The 20,073-nt window shown below is 41.1% G+C and overlaps 1 pseudogene; it reads right to left on the bottom strand.

The window, feature by feature from the left end:
* LOC149143172 (uncharacterized) overlaps positions 1 to 19,821 on the bottom strand; it is a 195,935-nt pseudogene extending 176,114 nt beyond the window's left edge.
* Positions 19,822 to 20,073: the final 252 nt, after the last annotated feature.

Raw genomic sequence — 20,073 nt, 5'->3', positions numbered from 1 at the left:
GAATGACAGTCCCAGTTAATGAAAGCAGAGAGGGAAATTTCAAGATGCAAATCAACCACAAGTAATTTGGTTGAATTGGTTAATAATACTCTCTACTTGTCAACCATGATTTCCCAATGCACTCCAGGAAAATCGACAACGACGAAAACATTGGAGTAGTCATGTTATCCAGATCTAGAGAAAAATGGGAGATTAATTGCTGGAATTAACAGTTTAACATGGGACGCCCATTGGTTCTTCTTGGTAAAACCGCACAGTCAAAGAGCCGCCGTGAAAAGCCTTACAGATGCAATCGGGTATATTATTCCCGATATTTAGGATGCCACCTATGCCGCCCAGCTCAACTCCCGCCTTAGCAGACCACCCGAAGTGGAGCCAATGCTTGCTATAAGTCAGCTCAGGTTTAAAGGCAAACAACCTACATGATGATTCATGCCGCCGATTGCCAGATTGCTGAGAAGGAGATATTCAAGATCATTTGATACTAATTAAGTAGGATTTCAGTTTCATAGATAGTTAGCTTAATTAAGTATTTATAGACCCTTTCATTGTTTTGGAAAGGGTTGTAAAGTTTTATACTTGACTTAAAGCCTGAAGTCACACTACTGTACTTCAGGCATATTCTTTTATAAAACTGGACCAATTATTCTAATTTTGGCAAGGAAGCTTTTATGCAATTGTGCACTACTGTCTTTGTTTGAAAGTATTTCTGCGCTGGAAGAAGAATCTCAAATAGTGATTGATATCAGGAGTGACTAGCAGCTCATATGGTACTATTATCTATGTCTGAATTCATTCCTTTTATATGAATTTTCGTTTGGTCACCTTTGCTATTATCGAATATATGTATGTGTTTTAACAGCGTTTCTTTATTTCCTCCACTATTGGATGTTTATGGTAATGCTTTTCTTTTGATCATATATGTATTGATGATATAAATGATAAGTGTAGCAGTATTGCGTTAATCATTTTGTTTAACTATTTAAGCAAAGTAATCCTTGAATGAATAAATGTCCATGTTTATTAGATGGAGTCATCTATATGCCTGTTAATAAACATAGATCATCAAGCGCTACACTTCAAAGTACAATAGTTCCCGGGATTAGTAGTAGTTCTTTTATTTTGCTAATAAATTAAGTTATTCGCCTATCATTAGAATAGACAATCAAAGATTCATCCATTCCGTTTATTCATTACTGGGAAACTGGTCCCATTATCCCCAGTCGGAGCCACCATTCCAAACGGAAAAGGAGCTGTATTAAGGTCCGGACCGGGTGGTTATCCCCCAATGTTGATACAACGATTTTCGGGGCATCAACACGTTGGAAGCGAGAAACCTGCCATTGATGTATGCAAGCCTCAAGGTACTGAAGGGGTGTTTCTAAGTCAGCTTCTTGGATAATGTGCTAATGTCGACAAGAAGCGACTCGTCGTAGGAGGGCCTTGATGTATCCCACATCAATGACATGAAACAAGGTAAATGATTTTGGAGATGAAAATCGACTGATGATAGAAGGTTCAGGAATGGCGGTCATGAAAATGAAGGTTTACGGTATTGTAAAGGATGAATTTTGAACTGAATAACTTCTCTTGGACATGTCGACGACACTAAAATGAATTGGTAGAATTGACCCAAAACAAAATAATGGATGGTATGATAGACCAACGGTGTGATAACCATCAAGCTGAATGACCCAACCCACATAGTCACGGTGATGAGGTGAAAGTGTCATGTTCAAGAGCGACTTGCTACCATAAAGTGTTCTCCCATTTTTCCCATTTCCGTAGTCATTGCTGACCAGTACCTCTTTATTTTTATCAAGCTTGAGGAGGATAACATATGCTTGTTTTATAATTTCACCCTTCAGGGGAATCCATCGCTATTTTACGTTTTAATGAGTCTAGCGAAGGTGAAACTTGGTCTTGTCTAGATGGACAAGTTTGTCGTTATTTGATGTCTTTAACGAGTTTAACGACAAAGATAACTCGGTCATTTTCATTTTTAGAGAGTTTGAAAAGGGACAAAAAGGAAACTCCAAAAGTTATTGTTCGTAAATTAATCTCTCAAGTCCGAAAAAGCGTAAAATCATACAAGAGTGATATCATTTCCAATCCGTTAACGAGTTGGAAAGGACAAGCGCTCGACAATCTTTTCATATTTAGAGAGTCTGAAAAGAGCTTACAGAAGACTTCGCTTGAGGAACGAGTGGTGTCTAGGGTAGAAACTGGTTCCGGTGATGTTGGAACTTCTCAAAACATGTTGATTTATGTGAAGAGGCTGGCTAATAAGACCACTCATTGCAACTGTTCCTCAAAAAAGGTAAAACAACCAAGTGAAAGCGTATGATCAGCCAAAGAGATGGTGGTGATGGAATGAAACAACCAAGGCTCATCTGATAGAAAAGGCTGATAGAATGGAAATCACAAGGGTTAAAATGGAAATGGGTTCATTTTTACACAAGCTTGAACCATAGGAAACTATGCTTGGATTTAGTTTCATGTTTATACAAGCTTGAAACGAAAAACTATGCTTGAATTTAGTTTCATGTTTATACAAGCTTGAAATGAAAAATCTATGCTTGAGATTGGTTTACATGCCCCCCAAAATGATGAAAGAGATTCTCTTGTAACCAGATGGAAGTCGCTGCAGTGAAGCATGACGATTATCCAACACCTTTTTAGCTTCGTCTAGATAGGGACAAAGGTGAATGGGGTGATTCCCTTCACATAACCTACAAGAAAAATTAACTTTACCATTAGGTGCATGCCCCCCAAGCTTCATTATATTCACCTAAGTAGACTACTCGTGGCTATTGGGTGGATGGAATGAAGGTTCCTTTACGAGATCAAGTGAAAGACTTGACTGGGATTTTACGAGATCTACCCAAAGAATCGACTTGGAACTTTTCTCCAAGGGACCTTGTTTCATTTTTTAATGAGCTTGACACAAGACAAGGAACTCTGCTCATATTCCTTATTTCATTTTTTAACGAGGTCAACATAAGACTAGGAACTATCCTCATATTCCTTGTTTCATTTTTTAACAAGGTCGACACAAGACCAGGAACTATCCTCATATTCCTTGTTTCATTTTTTAACGAGGTTGACATAAGACGAAGAACTATACTCATACTCCTTGGATCACAACTCATAAGAAGTCATGAAGGAGAGATCTGGTTCCAATGCCCCTAGTACATGATGTACAACCTTACTGAATTGATCGTTAGTTGATGTAGGTATGGAAAGGGTTGCCACATAATTAACCTGTCGCGGGGATGATATCATTGGTACATAAGGACCAATAAGGGAAGATGGTTGACTGGAAGCCATATTTGGACCAAGAAATGAAAGCTGGTCAATGGTGAAAATTCTACCTTCATGCAGGAAACACATCAATCGAAAGAGTGTTGAAACAATAGCTCCCATGTTATAAACATAGTCGCGCCCTCGAAGTAAATTGTAATTTAAAGGGCCTGGGACTACCATCACATTTAGATAAATGATTTTTCCTCCCAAAGTAATAGGCAACTGAGGGAGGATCCCTAATGGTTGAATAGTTCCTCTGTTAAAAGCCAACAGATTCTAGGAAACAGGGACAAGTGGCGGCGAATCGAGTGCTTGCCTTGTAGTTGAGGAAATGATACTCACTGATGCACTTTCATCTATAATAGTGCCTGATACAATCATATTACACACTTGTACTATGATCTGGAAAGGCACATAAGAAGGAAGGCGGAATCCTGCCAGTCGACTCCAATCAAAGGAAGTGACTAGACTACTTGGAGGAGGTACCGTAGAAATGAGAGAATTAACCCCTTGCGTTACGAGAACTGGAGGATTTTCCTCATATCTTGATGGAATAGGAGGACTGCCCCCAAGCTCATTAGAATCTGAAGAAACAAAAAGAACTTGAGTGGCATCATATTCACTCTCTTCAAGAAAGGTACGATTTACTGAAGGTGAAATCGGGTCAACTATTACCTTGAATTGTTGATTTGGGTCGGGTATAGACTAATAGGATTCACTTTCAGAGAGTGGGTTTGACCGACAGTTGATTTTGGTTAGTGAATTCATCAACTAGTGAAGGATTTAGGGAAAGTTTCCTGGAACTAGATGGAAGTAGTTGTGGTGAAGCAGGACGGTTATCCAACACTCTTTTGGCTTCATCTAGATAGGGACAAAGGTGAATGGGGTGATTCCATTCACATAACCTACAACGAAAATTAACTTTTCCCTTCTTTTCATGAACTTCACTACCACTAGTTGATGGTGTGCCACCAGCATGATCTCCAGAAGTTGATGAGACAGGATGATGTGAACGAGAAGACCATTCTTCTAAGATTTCAGGAATATGAATACAATTCCGAAGAAGATGGTCTCCCGCACAAATTTTGCATGGATATCGAACTTTGTGAGGCCTGACGGGCGGTTTCTCATCAGATGTTGCATTCAAAGCAATTGTTGCTTGGTTTCCCCTCTGTTGAATTTGCACCTTCTTCTTCTTCCTCCCTTTCTTCTTCTTCTTAGCCACCTAGTTACTAGTATCAATACTTTCACTAGGCAGAGAGGAAGAAGGGAGGAAGAAGGAAAAGTGTCAACTTTAGGATCAACTGGAGGTTGATTTTGTCCAGTTGGAGGTGTACTCGATTACGAAGAAATCACGACATTTTGAACCAAGGAGGTTGAAAAAAACCATACTAGCAAGCCAATGGTAAATCCTGAAAGGGACAATGTAGCCATATAAGGAGCACCAATATTTCCAAAAGGAGGAAAAGGACTAGGATTCCCATCAAAAGGAATTATTTTATCGGTGGACTTCGGATTTGTCGCCATATGTTTCAACCTAAGATCAACTAAGGAGTGAGCGTGGAGGATGTTATCTGCGGTCAATTAAATTTATTATAATCAAACTAACATAACAAAAAAAAAGAGGGATAATCTAGGAAAAAGGTTTACCAAGAAATTGTGAACTGCAGAATACCTCCTAGCGAACCAAGAAGTACAGGCAGACAATCTCCTCGAATGTTGTGTTTGGTGTATCACAGTGTACAAGGTGGCAAACTTGGTTACCTAAGGATGGATAGCAACCTAGTGTTGTCCTCCCATATATACCCGAAAGTACATGGAGGCCCAATCCGTATAAGCACTGTCTAATGCAAAATCGCACAGTGAGAGCATTCCCATATACTTTTCGTACTGTAACACCGCCCTATATACCCGAAGGTACATGGAAGAGCTACGATATACTCACGTACATGGAATGAGGTATCGCACTCGGGATGTATTGCAAAAAGGTTAGTGACAACTGCTTTGTTTTACGACGCCGGAACATGTCTCTAGCCTAGACCTCTAAATGTTTTTTGTTAGGTGACAACGCCACATTAGGTAAATTCAGATAAATTTTAAGTTGATCTTCTTTAGAATTTGCCTTTCAAGGTTCACCACGTGATGTATGTTTGCAATTACTAAAATGCAACTAATATGATAAGAATTATTTCCATTCAATTAACAATGAAAATCCTTAGCTAGTAGGGATAGAGCATTCAGATCTTTGACAAAGAGAAAAGAGCACATCTAATGCAATTTCCATAGCTATCCCTTTCAAGAATTCACAAACTTTTTCAATGCAACATGCATGTATTTCTTTTCGATTTCCCTTAATGTGAATGAACAAAAAGGAAAACTAATGCACAATCGATCAATAACCTCTTTTCATAAAAATGACGATTTTGCGACAATTTCTTTTCAAGGAAATGAAGACTTTACGACACTTTCAACAAAAAGACTAATCATATGCACACACCAATCAATAAATATTTTATGAATGAAGACTTTACGACAATTCGATTTTCGAAGGAAAAGACGATTTTACGACACTATCTTTCAACAAAGATCAATCGACCAAAAAACTAACTTTCGACTATAGATTGAAAATGACAAAGTAAATACATAAGAAACATTTATCAATCCTAGTCTAAGTAGGGCCACCTAAGGAGATGAAAAGACTATTTTCAGAGACAAGACATCATTGACATTCAACAAATCATTCAAACAAGAGAAAATTGGCAAAAAACCTCAGCTCCTAGATGGGAAACTGACCCTCAAGGGATCAACGCAAGCTACAGTGAGAGACAGTGCGCTTCAGTGCACTAGCTCTATGCGGGAAGTGCATTGCAGTGCACTGTGTCCTTCACTGGGCTGCGCTGGTGACAGTAAGCCATTTTTGAAGGCAATTTGACACAGTTTTGACTCAATTTTCAATGAAATAAGACTAAAATTCAATCAACAACCACAAGTATAGTATGTAAAAATATCTTAAGAGGCTGATAAGATACTAATATGGATAATCAATCACCAGTGGAGGCGCCAATTTGTTTTTGGAAGTTTTAGTGTCTACGGATAAACGCTTAAACCCCTAGACTAGTAGCTAAGTCTAGAACAACAGTGCAAAACATTCTCTACTTTTTCTATAACCAATAGATTAAATAAGACAGTAAAGAAGCCTACCTGAAGCTTTCACTTACTCCTTATCTCCCTTGACCAATTATGTCACTCCTTTCCATACTTAATCCGCTTGAAAAGTACCTGCACACAGGCAGAAGACAAAAATCGATCAAAGCATATGATAATGATTTATTTATTAAACATAAAATGGAATCAAGTGCATAATACACATATGAAAGCATCAATAAACAACACAAACATATGGAAAAATCTTTGAACACTATTAGTAAAAGGAAGAGTTACAACCCAATTTGATTGATTCAGTGTCACTCCTCCAGTTCAATCCCATCCTCTCCTCATAAAAAGCAAGACATTTTGACATCATTACAATACTTGAAACCAAACTCAAGTCTCATACTAACAACATCTCACTATAATTCAATGATTTCCAGCCCTTGATCACTTATATGAGTGGTCTTTTTATAGATGAATGAAGGAATTTATGCCATAAATGGTGATAATGAATACCCTCCCAAACTTAGGATTTAGTTCCATGGAGGAAGGGATAAAGGGATTGATGTTCCTTAACTCCCTCCCTCATCCAATTTCGAGCCCAAAGGAGTGGATAGCCTTGGGAAACTTCCAGAGGCATCCTATGGATAATAATATTCCAAACCCCAATGCATATTTTGCTCAAATTTGCCTAGCACAGGCCAAAGAGGGCTCAAGTACGCTGCAATGCACCTTGGCAATGTAATGGGCTGCACTGCAATGCACCCTGATAAAGGCTTACTTGTGCTGATCTTCTTAGAGGTAGTTTTTGGGTGATTTCAGTGATGGAATCTCTTGGGAAGGAGGCATTCTGATGGTTGACTTCATTAGGGTATGTAACAACTGAATTAGGGTTTGATGGGCCCTAATAGTAATGATGTGTAAGTCGAGGTTGATGTGCCCAAATGGATCTGTAACAGCTAGGGCATAACATGACCCTCCTTTCTCTGCATCTAGATGACTTCTACTAGGACAGCGTTGGAATAGAAACACTATAGAAGCCTCCTCCATGACTACGTTAAGGGCTTGCTTCCATGACTGCGTTGAGGGCTATCTCTTCATGACAACATTGAGGTCTATGGCATCTCTTCTAGGGCAGTGTATCCTATTTAGATCTCTCCTACCACTAAAACCTAAAGACAAGTGGAGAGAGATCACAATAGATGAGTGACCAAATGACTTGAAGGCCACATCTATTTATAATAAAACGTTGAGGACAAGTGAGGGTAATTTGGTTGTTGACCGACCTTGATGAATTGTCTCCATGAATACATGTCGAATCGGATGATATTTAGATCAATCCTACACCTCTCGACGAGAGGAATCCAAGAAAAATATCAAATTCCATAAATAAGGAAACCTACATGGATTTTGGCCCTAGTTTTCAATTTTAACACTCCCTCTCAACTAGGGAGAACTCCATCTACTAGTCCATCTGCCAGTCCATACTATCTCTGCCATCAGTGTCCTACACTACTCCCTTCCAGTAGAAGTTGGAGAACGAGAGAAGGTTGTAGCCTTCTACAGGTAGGTGCCTGTGTACTGGTATGATCCTGCACCAATACAAGATTGTAAACATATTATTCTTTATATTAAAATAAGATAGAGACAACAACAACAGGTGGTTTTCTCTCGCATTGGGTTTCCACCTTAAATCTTAGTGTTCATGTGTGTTGCTTATGTGTGATGGTTTATTCTATTATTATTGCACATGGTTACTGTTTAATGTTTAAATAAAGTGCGGATGCACTGATTAAAGATCGACATATGATGAATCAACTTAATCATAAAATCATTGGATATACATTGGTTGCCTTAAGAACAATTGTGTGCACACACGAGTTCCCTTCAATAAATTAGCGTATGTAAATCTGATTATGGAAATGGAAAATTTATTGATTTGTAAATACTGATTTACCCCCCCCCCCTCTCAGTATTATTCCCAACAATTGGTATGAGAGTAGGTCCTTTGACAGAAGCTTGATCGCTTGAAGGAGATCCGTAGTAACAATGGGAAAGAAGCTAAAGAAGAAAGCACCTCAAAAGAAGAATAAATCTCAAAGGAACTACGATAGTGGGTAGGAGACGATTGGCCTTTATGTGGAAGCAACTCTTCAGATTCAGAATCACTTTAGAATTAAGATGAACAAGCAAAAGAACTATCAGGTATGAATTTGTTGTCCTCTGGTGATACATTTCTCTGTTCATTTGAAGATAATGAAAGTGACAACGAAACAACTGAATTTTCTCTTATGGGTGAAAGAGAAAGAAATCAAATAGAGGCAGAATTTAAAAATCTCACAGACATAATTAGAGATTAAAATAATCTAATTGATAAAATGGAATGTGCCTACAAAGAAGAAGTTACCAAGTTAAAAGCGCAACTGGAGGAAGGAAACAAAATAAATAATCAGTACAAATAAAAGGATGATCAAAGTCAAAGGCTGCAGGATGAAGTGACATCATTGAGAAATGAAGTGAATGAAAAGGACACAACAACCAAAGAACTTATAGAAAGAACCAATTACTGTGAAGGTCTTGAAGCTATGGTCGTTTCTCTAAAAGAAGATCTCAAAAATTCAAATAAGCAGAATGAAGAACTACTCCAAGCATTTGAAGAAAAAGAAAATGAAGTTCTCGAATTAAGGCAACAAGTGGAAGAAGGAATAAAAGTTGAAGAAATCATGAAGAAGCAGTATCTTGAAAAGGAAGAGCAATATCAGGTTGAGGTAAATATCCTAAAAGGTAAATTAGAAGAAAATTATAAACTTTTACGATTTCAAGATAGTACTAAGATTTTGGATGATATTCTTAGTAGTCAAAGGTCTCCTACCATCAAATCTGGTCTTGGTTTTCATGAAACTGTTAAAGGTGAATCTAGCTCACAAACTGAAGCAAAGAACTCTAGTGCAAAATCTGAAATGCTCAACAAGGAGATAAGAGGTTAACCCCATCAACAACCAAGGAAAAAAAGTCTTCAAAGAAAATCATTTACTCCTAACTATGGAAATGATAATCGGTTCTTTCCTCTAATGAACAATGTTAAATGTTTTATATGTCATAATTTTGGACATGTTGCAGCCAAATGCAAAAGTAGAACGATTCAAGCTAATAACCGTCACACAGAAAGATCATCAGATTCCAGGTACTTTAAGGGATATTGTTTTTCTTGCAATATGTTTGGTCACAAAGCCATTAACTGTTATAGAGGGAATATGAAACATATAAGATGTTATGCTTGTAACAAGTTTGGTCATATAACAAAAGAATGCAGGAGTAAAATTCAGCCAACATACCAAAAGGATCAAACATCATCACACTCCAAGGTATGGAAGAAGAAGGAAGTACAACCAGAAATATGTGGCATAGCTCAGTATACAGACAAAACAGACTTAGGAGAAACTGAGAGTATGAAATTTCAGTGTTCTAATTCTCATATGCAGTTATCATGAAGATAAGTCGCGTATATACACGAGTTCGAAGCTACACAGTCGTGTATATGTTGGTTTGATGAAGAAGCAGTGGGACAGACTCAGAAAAATGATCTGATATGGTTCAAACAATTATCAATTATATTTTCTGTCTTGATGATTGATGACTACAGTCTGTGGATGTTATTTAGAAGTGCTTTTGATCCTCATAAGTTGTTGATGACTTGATGTATATCTGATTGATGATGATGCCTTGATATTTCTTACTGATATATGCAATGATCAGATCTGACAGTGAACAGGTGGCACAGGTTCAGGGGGAGAATATGTTATGCTTCTAATATTGCATTGTTGGCATTATGTTTAGAAGTCTTTGGTACCTAATGATTCTTATCAATGGTGATGATGCTTATGTTGCTAAAGTGTTTAAATGATACATCATGCTATGTTGCATTTATGAGTGAATCCAGGTGGATGTTGGTGGCCACCCACCTATCCCATTTGGACCCCCACAACTGTCTCTTTCAATTTTTCAGTTTCCTAAATTGTAGCACAACTTACTATTTTTAGCAGTTTTTCGGGTCTTGAACTTCCGGAGTTGTTTTGAGGCCCTAAACGAAGTTTTTTGGGAAATATGGGAGAAACATGGGTCCATGGACCGATGTTTCTCTTCCCAAAGTTGTAGTGCTCAGATAGATTTTTCTAACGAGCTAATGTACGCATCAAATGGAGATCGTATGCCAAAGTTACGACCCCGGGAAATTGATGTACCAATTTACCCAAACAGGGCCCACAATTTGGCGTTTCATCTTCTAGGGTTAGGTTTTGGGATGTTAAGGGTTTTCCATTGTTTCTCAACAATAAATAGGCCTTCGAGCCTCATTGTAACACAGTTTAGATGCATGTAGCCACCGCATATCTTCTCAAAGATAAGCTACCATTGCCCTAGCTGGTTTATTTCCATTGTTGTTTGTAAGCATATTTCAGTATTTTACATTAATGAAATGAAGTATTATTTCTGCTGCATCTCTGTGTTTATGGTTATCTATGTAATTTGTTGTGTTCCTGTTTAAATCCGGATCAGTGGTATCAAAATGGTATGCTTTTTCTCTGTTTTTGTTTGCATGTTCCCAACGAGGTCGGGATATAAGGAGTTAGGGCTTGAACTGGTCGAACCTTTGCAAGACTTGCCTCGCAAATCCTGACGGCCTCGCATGGTCGATGAAAAGAAAGACGAGGGGGTAGGAGAGCCTGTCAAAATCTTGCTCGAAGAAGCCCTCGAGCAATAAAGGAACGCGATGATGGACAACTTTGCGCAGATCCTTCAACGGCTACTCAAGGGCGACGCATCGGCTTCCAACAGCTACTCTAGAAACGCCACACCGTTTAAGGTACAAGTTAATTTTGAAATCCCCATCTTCAAGGGTCAAATAGATGCAGATGTCGTAGATAAATGGTTAAATCTGCTAGATGGGTATTTTTCTGTTCATGAATTTTCGAGTCGGGAAAAGATTGTTTTCGCTCTTCTCAAAGTAGCCCCCCATGTCAAGGATTGGTGGGAAACCTACTGCGAGTAGAAGAATGAAAGTACGGGCTCACTATTTTCATACGCACCCACTTGGGATTCATTCCGGGATGTCGTCAAGGAGCAGTACTACCTTGTCAAAAGCTATGAGGACAAATACATCAAATGGACCACACTGCGGCAGATAAGAGACCAAGATGTGCCAGAGTTCATAAACATTTTTCATACCCTTCGCACACAGTTGGGTATCAAGGACTCTGAGCTGCATTTGGTACTCAAATAACGTGGTTGCTTACACAGATACATCCAGGAAGAGATGGAGTTCCTGAACATCTCCTCACTTGGCGCGACTTACTGATATGCTGTCAAAATCGAGAAAAAGTTCAAACAGAAGAAGTAAGACTTTGGATCTGCAAATCCGAAGACCAAAGGACAAAGCTAAGGCGGGGTGACCCAAGACAACCCGTCGAAGCCGCAAGAAAAGAACAACACCACGAAGTCGAAAAAGGATACAAGAAAGTGGTGTGAGTTCCACAAGAGCCCCACTCACAACACAAGTGAGTGTCAGACCAAGCAGCCGCTGGTGTCCGAGTTGAAGGCTTCCGAATCAGATGCATGTTCCGACCCTGAGCCAGAACCTGACAAGGGGAATGGAAAAGGGAAGCAGATCATTGATGCAGATCCCAGCGCCACTATTGCCACCGCCAGAGGAGGGGGAATGTATTTTCCACTCACAGATGTGGGTGAAGGGTTCGCCGCTGCAATTCATTGTCGACAGTGGCAACCAAAAGAACCTCATTTCAGCAGAGGTCGTGAAGCGGTTGGGCCTATTGACTACACCACATCCGCAGCCATACAGTATCGGGTGGCTTCATGAAGGACAAGATCTCAAAGTTCACCAGTAATTCCGCCTTCCCTACAACATCAAGCCCTTCACAGACAAGGTATTGTGTGATGTTACACCTCTGGATGTTTGTGATGTACTATTAGGCCAGCCATACTTGTGGAGGCGACATGTTGTGTATGAGTCAAGGCCTTGCGCTATCATTATTTCTTTGGGTGATTCATTATACAGGATATCGAAGGTATCCCCACCTACCACCACCTCTTTGATCATTGCTAAGAAAGGCAGCAAGCTCATCTTCCAGACTAGGAAATTCATTTTCTATCTGATTCGCTCCCAAAGTAAGGGGAAGATCGTCACCAAATCCATGACCCCCGCGAAGGGTTCCTCCACGCAGTAGCATCAGCAAAGGAATACGATCATGACAGAACACAGGAACAACTTCTCCTCACCCACAGGGGTACCACACAAGCTTCAGGTGGGCAACAAAGTCTAGTTGCGTCTGCATAAATAACGCCTTGCAAGAGCCCATCAGAAGCTCCAACCACGCCGACATGGTCCTTACACCATTACTAAGGCTGTGGGAAATAATGCTTTGGAGCACAACATTCCTCCATTCCTTCGCTTGCACCAAGTGTTCAATGTGTACGGCCCTCGACCATGCTTCCCACCATTACTAGACACATCCGAGATTGAAGAACATCTCACCAGGGACCAAGTTCAGAAGATGGAGGAACACAATGCAATGGTGACCTTTGCTTCCTAAGGGGGCAGGAATGATCCAAGTGGATGTTGGTGGCCACCCACCTATCCCATTTTGACCCCCAAAATTGTCTCTTTCAGTTTTTCAGTTTCCTAAATTGTTGCACAACATACTATTTTTAGAAGTTTTTCGGGTCCTGAACTTCCAGAGCTGTTTTGAGGCCCTGAACGATGTTTTTTGGGAAATCTCGGAGCAACATGGGTCCATGATTGATGTTTCTCTTCCCAAAGTTGTAGTGCTTGGACAAATCTTTCTAATGAGCTATTGTACGCGTCAAACGAAGATCGTATGCCAAAGTTACGACCCCAGGAAATTGATGTACCAATTTACCCAAACGGGGCCCACAATTTGGCATTTCATCTTCTAGGGTTAGGTTTTGGGATGTTAAGGGTTTTCCATTGTTTTTCAACAATAAATAGGCCTTCGAGTCTCATTGTAACACAACTCAGAGACATGTAGCTGCCACATCTCTTCTCAGAGATAAGCTACCATCGCCCTAGCTGGTTTATTTCCATTGCTTTTTGTAAGCATATTTCAGTATTTTACATTAATGAAATGAAGTATTATTTCCATTGCATCTCTGTGTTCATGGTTATCTATTTAATTTGTTGTGTTCCTGTTTAAATCCGGATCAGTGGTATCAAAGCGGTATGATTTTTCTTTGCATGTCCCCAACGAGGTCGAGATATAAGGAGTTAGGGCTTGAACTAGTCGAACCTTTGCAAGACCAGCCTCGCAAATCCCGATGACCTCCCATGGTGGATGAAAAGAAAGACGAGGGGGCAGGAGATCCTATCAAAATCTTGCTCGAAGAAGCCCTCGAGCGACAAAGGAACACGATGATGGACAACATTGTGCAGATGAAGGCGACGCATCGGCTTCCAACAGCTACTCTACAAAAGCCACACCGTTTAAGGTACAAGTTAATTTTGAAATCCCCATCTTCGAGGGTCAAATAGACGCAGATGCCGTAGATAAATGGTTAAATCTGCTAGATGGGTATTTTTCTGTTCATGAATTTTCGAGTCGGGAAAAGATTGTTTTCGCTCTTCTCAAAGCAACACCCCACATCAAGGACTAGTGGGAAACCTACTGTGCACAAAAGAATGAAAGTACGGGCTCACTATTTTCAGTTGCACCCACTTGGGATTCATTCGGGGGAGTCGTCAAGGAGAAGTACTACCCTGTCAAAAGTTATGAGGACAAATACATCAAATGGACCACACTACGGTAGGGAAGGGACCAAGATGTGTCGGAGTTCACAGAAATTTTTCATACCCTTCGCACACAGTTGGGTATCAAGGACTCTGAGTTGCATTTGGTACTCAAATACCACAGCTGCCTACACAGATACATCTAGGAAGAGATGGAGTTCCTGAACATCTCCTCGCTTGGAACGGCATACCGATATGCTGTCAAAATTGAACAAAAGTTCAAACAGAAGAAGCGAGACTTTGGATCTGCGAATCCGAAGACCAAAGGACAAAGCCAAAGCGGGGTGACCAAAGACAACCCGTCGAAGCCGCAAGAAAAGAACAACACCACGAAGTCGAAAAAGGACACAATAAAGTGTTGTGAGTTCCACAAGAGCCCCACTCACAACACAAGTGAGTGTCAGACCAAGCAGTCGCTAGTGGCTGAGTTGAAGGCTTTCGAATCAGATGCATGTTTCGATCCTGAGCCAGAACCCAACAAGGGGAATGGCAAAGGGAAGCAGATCATTGATGCGGATCCCAGCGCCACTGTTGCCACTGCTAAGATCCAGAAAAATGAGCCTAAATATTCATAGGAGGGGGAACATCTTTTCCACTCACAGATGTGGGTGAAGGGTTCGCCGCTGCAATTCATTATCGACAGTGGCAGCCAAAAGAACCTCATTTCAGCTGTCACACAGTAATTTTTCACCATTGGTTACCGTCCCTGTTACCCCTGTTTCCGTACATTGGAGGACGCATTTCGGGACCTGTGAACAGTGACATAACCTAAAAACACTTGCATTATGTTCCCCTTAGTATGTACTTCATGTTCCCTGAAGACACCTTCTGCAAAATATCCCTGAAAAGTGCCCTTTTTCCATTGGCGCGGGTTCACGGTGTCTTTCCCGCGCCAACCACTGAGATCCTCAAAAGGGGGCGTGACCATTGGCGCTCTGTCTTAGAACAACACCCGCGCCAACCAAGTTTGGTAATGATTTTTGACAAACGCGCACCCATATGTTTTTTCCCTTCAGATCGCGAAGTCTTTTGAGGATAAAATCCATCTGATAGAGGTCGAGAGTCATCATCTATCCTTGACATCTATCCGTAGTGGCTTTTCGGAGATAATGTCAATCCACAATGGGTGTCCTGGTGCATTGTATCTTCCTCCCTTCTCCATCTATAAAAGTCTGTCCTCATGCATTAGACAAGCTAGTTTTTGAGTAATGCTAGTTGTGGTTATGCTTGTCTTGAGTGATAGCAAGAGTCTTGAAGCATAGGGAGGTTATGCTGCCGGAAGTCTGAGAGAGAGAAGGTCTATTGCAAGATATACATAGTTGCTCGCCCAGCCAGAGGAGAGGTTCAACGTCAGAACCTTGGTTGTATCTTTCTCTGTTGATTATTCATTAATAAACGACTACTGTTATGGTTCCAATCTCATTGTTCATCATGATAGTGTTTCGTTTATTTCCTTTCTGACTGAAATATAGTTGTATTTTAGTGGATTTTATGCTTGTATTCGCTTCGTTCTTTGCATGTGCAGGTATCCATACGCGGGGATCGCAAGGATTGTGACCTGCCGGAGCAAGGGAACGGGAGTATCAACTCTTCTTCGACATTAGCGTTGGAATCCAGGTTGGTTCTCGTAATCCACTTTCAATATGCAACTAGGAACTTGCATAGTAGCATGGTTTGATTGTTGCTAGACCCATTTTGGGCTAGTGGGATCGCCTCTGTCCGCAGAGGGGATTTACCTCTCCAACAATTTGGCGACTCCACTGGGGAAGAGCTATTTGTTGTTTGATTCATAAACCTTGGACGGAGTCTGAAGCACGGCCAGGCAGCCTTTGAAACGCTATTGCTTTGCATTAGCGGAGTATATCAACGCCACTTCAGTTGATCTCCGGTTTGGTTTATGAACCGAACGGCTTGGAGTTTGTCTTGCATGTTAGTTTTCTCTTGCCTGCTTGTATAAATGAGCTTTCTGAGTTAGCTTTGAAGTTGTTTTCTGCTGTTCGATCTGTTTCAGTACTGTTGACCAGACCCTGGGTTCTTTTATTTATTTTTTGGTCAGCAAACTGTGTCGGCGCGTTTTTATCTCTGACAGTGGCGCCAGTTGGCGCATGTTGCACCACTGCAACTCGCACCAATTCCTTGATAGCGCAAGTTGCAAGCTGACAGTCGCGCCAGTCCTGTGAATTTTGCCAGTCTGTTTGTTGGAAGCTCTTTAAACTCAGATTTTTATCTTTGTATATCTTTTACAGCTTCTGGGAGTGTGTTGGACCTCTGTTTGACTGGTTGTTACTTTTATCCTTCAGTTGTTTGCTTATTTCTATCGATTTCGTATCTTAGCCCTAGAGTACCTAGTGGCTTTGCATGTCAAGCCTTCTGTGGGAAGTTTTGGTTTGATTACCCAGTCAACTTTTTGGTTGTTTTCCGCACGTGTCTAGTAGTTGTTAAAGCTTGTTATTCCGTGCTTCGGGCAATTCACTTCTAGCTTTTTTGGATTTTGTTTGACTTCATTTGAACTTAGATCACATGGTTCATTGAAGGTCTGTGTGCTTTTCCTTGTTTTAACGGTTCATCTTGGTGTTTCAGATTTGGTTCTCTTTGCATTGAGTGAATTTTGTTTGTTCATGCTTGTTAATATCTCTTGAGATTTGTTTAAATGCATTATGCCATTTTAAAAGGAAAAAAAACAAAAGATCTTTTTGCATTATATTAGTTAGCATTTATTGTTATTTGTTGCTTTTAAAAAGAAAAGAAAAGAAAAAGTTTCATTTCTTGTTATTAGCTGCATTAGGATCTTTGTTGCTTGTTTATTGTTCATTTTGTTTGTTTGAAAATATCAACCCTTCTGTAGTTAGAATTCATTGAACGAAATGATATAATTTTGGCATGTAGTTTGCATTTAGGAAGTTTTGAGAGATCACATACGGTAGGACCAAAAAACTGAAACTTAATTGAAGATCAACTGTAAAATAAACTGAATGAACCTAACAACACATTGGAACCTAACGCACATATTCTAGAGGTCTAGGCTAGAGATGTGTTCTGGCGTCATAAAACCTGGTAACTATTGCCTCACTAATGGTTGGGTGATTCCTCCTGAGAGACAACAAGTACCAGTACGGACTGAGCTCCCACGTACCGTCGCGTATAAAAGGGAGACCCCACTAGGTTATCATCCTTTATCCACAGGAAGCCGAGTCTGCCACCTTACAAGCTGTAATGCATTGAACACAGCATTCGGGAAGATTGACTGCAGTACGGGAAGTCTGGTTTTCATCTGATTGCCAAGGTGTATAAGCAGTTTTACGGATTGTTTGGTAAACCCTTTGCCTAGAGTCTCCAGAGTAGTCACTTTTGATCCTTTTCGGACTCCTTAAAAGAAAAGGTGCCAGTGAGCGTCTTGTCACTTCGTGCTCATTAAACATTCGAAGGAGACTAGAGTCATCTTTTTGTCCTTTTCTCGACTCTTAAAATATGAAAAGGTCAAGTTGTGTCTTTGCGTCCTAAAATTTATTCGGCCACGATAACATTTACCTGATTAGATTTTGTTTGCGTTAGTTTGAGTAGGGATTTTGTCTCGGTAGATTCCCTAGGTTTTGTGAAGTTTCATCCTGGCGGAATTACCAATTTCGTCTTCCGAGATACCGGTTGTGAGTGCAACTCTTTCTCTGGTTCCAAGTATACAACCAATTAGTTCTCGTGCCCCCGGCGACGAGACTTACGAGTTTCATTGGAACCCTGTTTGGGAACCTTTTGAGGACAGTGTCCCTTTTTGGGACTATACTTCTCCTCGTGTGTCAGTCCCAACTTCTTCCTCTGACATGGAAGACTTGTCCCCTACTACGACCGACGAGTCCGTTGCGACGAGCGGTGAAATTCCCACCGCAACGGGCCCTACACCTATCAGTAGTACTCCTACTACTGGCGACCTACCACCAGGGTATAAAGCATTAAGGGATACTATGCCCTCTGGAACTCCTTTCACAGGTTCTATCTGGTCACCACACACTTTTCCCACCACGGAGCCTTTTACTCCGCAAAATCGCAGTGTGTCTGTTACCTCAATCACAACCGCTCCAACGGTATGTGCAGCCTCTTCGACTCCTATTTTTAGTCATCCTTCGGCTTCTTTATTTGGAGTCTTTGATCCTACGTCAAATGTCCCAACAGAGGGGCCATACGAGCACTATTTGTCGTCTCAACCGATTGTTGAGGTATCAGTTCCATTGTCAATTAACTGGGGTTCCACCTCTTTTCATGGTGGCCAAGTGTCGTCTGCCCAATGTCCCATACAACCCCCTCAAGACCAACAAGGGCAGTCCTTCCATGGAAACCCTTTTGCTTCTGGTGGTCCATTTTTCTCTTCTGGTGGTCTACGGAACCAGAGATTCTGGGTTCGATCCCCAGTGGAGTCGCCAAATTGTTGGAGAGGTAAATCCCCTCTGCGGACAGAGGCGATCCCACTAGCCCAAAATGGGTCTAGCAACAATCAAATCACGCTACTATGCAAGTTCCTAGTTGCATACTGAAAGTGGATTACGAGAACCAACCTGGAGTCCAACGCTAATGTCGAAGAAGAGTTGATACTCCCGTTCCCTTTCTCCGGTAGGTCACAATCCTTGCGATCCCCGCGTATGGATACCTGCACATGCAAATAACGAAGAAAATACAAGCATAAAATCCACTAAAATACAATTATATTTCAGTCAGAAAGGAAATAAACCAAACATTATCATGATGAACAATGAGATTGGAACCATAACAGTAGTCGTTTATTAATGAATAATCAACAGAGAAAGATACAACCAAGGTTCTGACGTTGAACCTCTCCTCATGCTTTAGGGGGCATCTGTTACACAGTAATTTGTCACCATTGGTCACCGTCCCTGTTACCCCTGTTTCCGTACATTGGTCAGGTCAATCTTCTATTCAACAAGCTCAACCTGGTATCCAGCAAGGTTACCCCACTGGAAAAATTGGTCAATCATATGTTAACCCAAACCAACCCAATGTCCAGTGTGGCCCAATATCTGGACAAGTTGTCCAACCACTTGGTCAGCCCACCGTCCAGTATAGTCAACCTTCTGGGCAAGTCGGTCAGCCTCAAATCCAATCAGGCCAACCAACTGCCCAGCCCACTCAGCCATCTGGTCCGTTGGGACAACCTTCAATTGCGCAACAACAACTCCTTTCCTAGCAGGTACAACCTTCTGGGCAAGGAGGTCAACCTCAATATCAACAAGGTTTTCCTTCCGGCCAGATAGCCCAACCAACAGGACATCCTCCTGGCACTGCTCTACCTGGTTTTTTCCCCCAAGCTGGACCCTAGACCCCATCCGGTTTTCAAATGCAAGCTGGAGTTCAATCTCAACAGACCTATCAAACTCAGCTTGTTTCTCAAACTCAGTTTGGAGTCCAGCCACCTTATGGTCACCAACAAACTCAAGGGCAACCGTTGTTTGCCCCGTATCAAAATTACCAACAACTGCAGACAAATCCTTATCAGACTTATTCGCAACCATATGGTGCTTCTGCAGGACCGTTTGGTAATCCATGGAACGCTGGGGGGCAGAACCCAAGTCCCTATGGACCAAATCCTATGGGGCCAAACCTGTCCGGACCAAGCCCTTGGGGGCAACCGCCACCTGGTTGGAACCCTGGTGCTCCATCTCAACAGTAGCCCCAGATGTCCTTTAATCCTAAATTACCTTTCTTAGCAACTTTAGAATTACCGGATGTGTCTAAATTGACCAATGATCCTATTCTTCATAACCCATATTGGCCTCCAGTTCCAACAAAAATTCCCG

The sequence above is a fragment of the Pinus tabuliformis genome, chromosome X, assembly GCF_031772625.1.
Source record: "Pinus tabuliformis cultivar Carrire ecotype Pingquan chromosome X, CPIR1, whole genome shotgun sequence".
Lineage (NCBI taxonomy): Eukaryota > Viridiplantae > Streptophyta > Pinopsida > Pinales > Pinaceae > Pinus > Pinus tabuliformis.
The sequence above is the reverse complement of the archived record's forward strand: the minus strand, read 5'-3'. Positions and strand labels throughout refer to the sequence as shown.